Source organism: Narcine bancroftii, chromosome 13 (assembly GCF_036971445.1).
Source record: "Narcine bancroftii isolate sNarBan1 chromosome 13, sNarBan1.hap1, whole genome shotgun sequence".
Lineage (NCBI taxonomy): Eukaryota > Metazoa > Chordata > Chondrichthyes > Torpediniformes > Narcinidae > Narcine > Narcine bancroftii.
The window spans coordinates 82,694,567-82,700,566 of NC_091481.1; the positions used below are offsets into that span (position 1 = coordinate 82,694,567).

Sequence of the window (6,000 nt, forward strand, 5' to 3'; positions counted from 1 at the left end):
TCCCACAACCTGCACCCAGTGCATATCCTTCCAAACCACTCCCATCCACGTACCCGGCCAAATTATTCTTAAATGTTCAAATTGAGCCCGCATTCACCACTTCAGCTGGCAGCTCGTTCCACACTCCCTACACCCTCCGCATGAGCCATGTATGTTCTCTGACAATAAATTTGAAATCTGAATCTGAAATTTGATTGTTCCACAAGGCAGAAACCAAACAGCATGACCAGGAGGAGAAGCATGGTCGACATTTTGAGCAGAAGCCCTTGTCCGAGATCCTATTTCCCACGGTTCCCCCAGGAGGTTGTGTTTGGCACCCTCCCCTGCACCTCCACGAGCTGAAAGGCCTGTTTCTGTGCCTTTCTCTCTTTCCGATCTCATTACTCAAACCTGCAAGTTCAAGTCCCGTCCCAAACACTCCAACACGAAATCTAGGCCAACACTCCCAGTGCAAGGCTGAGATCACCAGGTCTGTGAATAATTTGTCACATAAACTGGGTCTGAATTCCCTGGAATTTAGAAGGCCCTTATTAAAGCATTTTCACGATATTAAGTGTGACTTTTAAGGTGGATGACAAGAAAATATTTCTGCTGCTACAGACTGAGAAAATTGGAACTAAAGCTTCGGGAGAAAGTTCTGATCTTTCGGGAGAAAGGTCTGATCTTTCCACCACAATCCTATCGGCACAGACTGTGTCCATTAACTATTACAGTAGTCCCCCCTTATACAAGGGGGATAGGGGGACAATGTTCCAAGACTCCCAGTAGATGCCTGAAACCGTGGATAGTACCGAGCCCTATACAGGGTATGCGCCACTTAACGTCCATAACACGATCTGTGAAATTGGGCGTTATACAATGTGGATGTTGTGCGAACACCATTTTATATACTTAGCAAAGTTATATGGGATACTGTAGAGTACCTATAAACTTTTTATTTGTAAGTAAGGATCAATGTGGGGACTGACATGGGGCCGTGGAGGAGGGAGCAGGGCAGTGGGATCAGTGTGGGGACCGACACTGGGCTGTGGGGGAGGGAGCGGGGCAGTGGGAACAGAGTGGGGACCGACAATGGGCTGCGGGGAGAGAACGGGGCATTGGGATCAGTTTTGGACTGGTGTTGAATGTAGGCAACTGAAACCGCGGAAAGCGAAACCGTGGAACTGTAACTTTAAACAGATGGGCTTTTATTGTCCTGTGTTACAAAGGGATATGGGAAAAGAGCAGGTGTATGGAGCTTGGTCATAAATCAACCATGGGGCAAAACAGTTAACACCATGCTATTACAGCGCCAGAGACCTGGGTTCGAATCCCGTGCTGTCTGTTAGGAGTTTGTACATTCTCTTCATGTCTGTGTGGGTTTCCTCCCAACACTGAAAATGTACAGGGGTTAAAGGTTCATTGGGGTATTTGGGGGGCATGAGCACGTGGGCCAGAAGGGCCGGTTACCGTGTCTACATATAAAAAAAAAAGGTTTTCGCCCATTGTGGAGAATAAAGGGCCACTTCTTGCTCTGTTTCCACAATTAAATGTGATGAGAATGAGGAAAACAGTCCCAACTTTCTGTTGGCAAAGCCTCTACTTTCTTAGAAGACCAAGGAAGTTTGGCATGTCCCACCACTCCTGAACACCATCTACAGGGGCATCTTCATGAGCAGACTAGTCGGGGCATCACTTTGTGGGACGGGGTGGGCTCCACTCAAGATTTGAAGAAGTCGCAGAAGGTGATGATTGCAGTTCAGAACTCTCCCCCCCACCGCCCCCCTCCACTGACATCTCTTGCTGCCTCGGACACTCCCACCCCCCCCTCCCCCAATGACACCTCCCGCTGCCTCGGACACACTCTCTCTTCCCATCAGGTAAAAGGCTCAAGAGGGTGAACAGACTTAAAGGTACTTCCTTCCCCGCAGCCATCGAGCTCCTGAATGATCCACCGTAACAGCGCTAATTGGTCTTCCTTTTCGTTGACCTCTCTGTAAACTTGTGCTCTTTTCACAGCTGAATGAATGCTCCAGATAATCCACTGGTCAACTCAAGGAAAAACTCACCGTACCAGGTATTCTGTCACAAATAAACTGTCCCTGTGTACACGTTGCACTCGACAAAGGAGAAGGAGTAAATCAAGTATGTTTTTTTTTTAAAAAAAGCACAGCCATTGAATTCCAGGAAATAATTCCCATTTTCCCAGAACACGTGCTGTGTAAAAAACTTGGAACGGGAATGAAGGTGCCATTCTCGTTCCGGCATTTTGCCTCCGAGACCCCTTCTCAGTTTCCCGGGACGCCCTCAGTCTAAAGAAAACTGCATTCCATGACCAATGGGCTAACGAATAAGACGTCACCGCAGGGGTGTGGCAAGTCCTGCCTCTTTACTTACCCGCACTCCCGGTACATGTAAAGAAATGGAGATCCGGAGTTTTGGACGTTCGTGTGTGAACGACCAGTGCCGAGACCGGTAAAATCACGCAACGTCTATCTAAAAATAAAACAAAGGTGTCGAGTTGATGGACAAAGTCTCACTTAAATACCTCTTTAATGATAAGCCCTTCAGTCTGATGGTCTTCAATGAGATGCGTTGATGGGGTGAGGTAGATGTTTCTACTCCATGCTAAAGACCATTGTTACTAAACGAGACAATCCCCAATACATCCAGAAATATGGATGATTCTCCATTCAAAGACTAGCAGGAACATGGAAGATGCCACACCAGGAATGGGTGAGATGTACTGACCAGCTCTAATCCAGGTGGATAAACATAACAAGGAGAAAGGGATTGGTCATCTTGTTAGACAGGGGGTTGGTGAAGGTTGGAGTGGAACATACTCACAACAGAGAGCGAGTTAATGGCCTTGCTCCTTGCTGAAACCCCTTGCAAGTCTTCAGAAAAATATACCAAATACACCGTTGCCAGTGCTCAGTCTAAATTATAAATAAATGACCATGGTCTGATCTTAGCAATTGCCAATCCCAGTCCCATGCCCATCACATAATGTGGGCAATAATGCTCTAATGGATTATAGAAATATAGAAGATAGGAGCAGAAGTAGGTCATTCGACCCTTCGAGCCTGCTCCGCCATTCAACGAGATCACGGCTGATCTTAAAGTTCAGTACCCCGTCCCCGCCTTCTCTCTGTAACCTTTAATACCCTTATACTGAAGAAATATATATTGACACTGTCCTGGTTATTTCATGGCCCAGGGAGTGTGTGATGGGACAGTGTAGAGGGAGCTTTATTCTGTACCTCACCCATGCTCTTCCTGCTCAGGGACATCCCACTTTAAGTAATCCCTAGGCCATCAGTGCTCTGTGATTAGTAAGGGGCTGCTTAAGGTGGGATGCGGGTGGGAAGGGAAGATTGAGAATCACTGCTCTAGACCCAATTGTTACTGAAATATTTTGTTTGAGAAAAATGCTCATTGGCCCATTTCCTTTGGGGTTCTGAAACCCTGCACATAATGAGTCAATGAGGGACAATTAAAACAGTGGTTTTCAAACTTTTTCTTTTCACCCACATCCCATCTTAAGCAATCCCTTACTAATCACAGAGCACCGATGGGATAGGGAATACTTAAAGTGGGATGTGAGTGGAAAGAGAAAAGGTTGAGAACCACTGGTGTAGAAGGGAGCTTCACTCCATAATTAACCCGTGTCCCTGCCCTGGGAGTGGGTGATGGGACAGTATAGAGGGAACTTCACACTGTATCTAACCCATGTCCCTGTCCTGGGAGTGTGTGATGGGACAGTGTAAAGGGATCTTCACTCTGTATCTAACCCATGTCCCTGTCCTGGGAGTGTGTGATGGGACAGTGTAGAGGGATCTTCACTCTGTATCTAACCCATGTCCCTGTCCTGGGAGTGTGTGATGGGACAGTATAGAGGGAACTTCACTCTGTATCTAACCCAAGTTCCTGCCCTGGAAGTGTGCGATGGGACGGTGTAGAGGGATCTTCACTCTGTATCTACCCCATATCCCTGCCCTGGAAGTGTGTGATGGGACAGTGTAGAGGGAGTTTTACTCTAAATTTTAGTGATTCACATCACCCTTTTCATGCATTTTAACAACAACCTTAGAACAAACCACAGGTCAGATAAATCCACTGTACAGATCAATAATTCAGCTTGCTTCAAATCAACATTAAACAGAAAACAAGCCATAATTTCCTACTGCTATTCTCTCTTTCATCAACTCAGGGAGTCAAAGTTCAAACCCAAAGAGTTGAAGTTTTATCAAAACTTAAAATCCCAGTTCCTCATGAAGTAAAATCGTGGCTGCATAAAGGATGTCCATGCTTACAGCAGGTTCTTGACCAGTTGGGAAGGTGGGCCAAGGAGTGGCAAATGGAGTTTAACTCTGAGTAGTGTAAGGTCTTGGATTTTGATAAGATAAACCAGGATAGCATGGTGAGTGGTCGTGCCCTGGAAGGGGTTACAGAACTGAGACCGATGGGCAAGGCACATTGTTCCTTGAAAGTGATAACATGAGTGGATAAGGCGAAGGTGGTATTTGGCATGCTGGCCTTCATTGGGTGGGGTATTGAGTACAGGGTGGTAGTGAGAACATACTTGGGAGCACTGTTTTTGGACTAGACAGGCAGCTATTGAACATCAAGAGATTGGAAGAGGTGCAGAAGAGAATAATGATGTTTCTGGGTCTGCAGTACTTGAGGTATATAGGTTGGATAAGTTGGGTCTTTATTCCCTCATGTAGGAGACTGCTGGGGATCAAAGGCGGTTGGTTTATAAACTCATGAGGGGCACAGGTCGGCTATTTCTCAGAATGGACAATTCTAAAATGAGACGACACAAGTTTAAGGCAGATTCAATGTGGACCTGAGGGGGGGTCCATATCTGAAAACTGCCAAAGCAGGTACACTTACAACATTCAACAGGGATTCACAATGGAGAGTGGAGACTGAACTGGACAGAATCAGCATCAGAACGTCTAATTGGGGGCTGAAGAGGAGAGGGATTAGGGTGTCCATGGTGGATGGGAGGGGGGGGGCACAAACTGATGTTCGAAAACTCACTGAGCGGGGGGTGGGGAGGGATGTGGATGCCACAACACCTTCCTCTAACATCCAGCCTGGTGCGTCCACAACACCTTCCCCTAACATCCAGCCTGGTGCGTCCACAACACCTTCCCCTAACATCCAGCCTGGTGCGTCCACAACACCTTTCCCAACCATTCAGTCTGGTGCGTCCACAACATCTTCCCCCACCATCAACCTGATGCATTCACAGCACCTTCCCCCACCCCACATCACGCAACCTGGTGCGTCCACCACACCTTCCTCCACCATCCAGCCTGGTCCGTCCACAGTATCTTCTCCCACTATCCAGCCTGGCGCGTCCACAACACGTTCCTTCACCATCCACCCTGGCGTGTCCACAACACCTTCTGGTCTAACCACAATACCTCCCCCACCCCATACCACCCAACCTAGTCCACAACACCTTCCCCACCCACCAAACCTTCCCCATTCCATACGACACCAAGGCCACAGCAGAAAACTCTGTACAAGCCGTCTTGGCCCTGCCAGACTCCTGCACCATGGAGACCAGGTCCCTGACACCCACCTGGGTAGAAGTCTTTGGATTTGGAGAGCTTGATGGTAGCGCCCGTCTCCTTCTGCAGTTGCACGATGGTCTGGCCTCCCTTACCAATGATCGATCCAGCGGCGTAACTGGGGATCAGAACCTTCAAGAAGAATTCGCCCTCTTCTGTAAAAGAGCAGAGGACCTCATTGTGGTGACAGGTCTTTAAAAGGGGAGGGGGTGAAGAGCCAACCTCACTGTGCATTGTGGTTACTTAGGGGACCTTGCTGCGCAAACAACCCCAGCCGTACTCCCCATACCGCAGTGTCCCGCTCGGGGACACCCTGAGAAGGGACCCTATGAGCTTTTCTTTGAAGATCAATTGGACTGGTCAATGAAGAATTTGCTTCCTGAACATTTTTTGGGTGTATTTTATGGATTTTGGGCTGCTGGTCACCTTAAAG

The 6,000-nt window shown here is 47.9% G+C and overlaps 1 protein-coding gene across 1 annotated transcript in view; it reads right to left on the reverse strand.

The window, feature by feature from the left end:
- The window catches only part of LOC138748943 (RNA-binding protein Nova-1-like), a 118,383-nt gene extending 112,665 nt beyond the window's left edge, over positions 1-5,718 (reverse strand). Inside the window, exon 1 of the mRNA XM_069909891.1 lies at positions 5,579-5,718. The gene's annotated coding sequence lies outside the window, so the exon portion shown is untranslated. The remainder of the gene's footprint in view (positions 1-5,578) is intronic.
- Between the last annotated feature and the right edge of the window lie 282 nt (positions 5,719-6,000).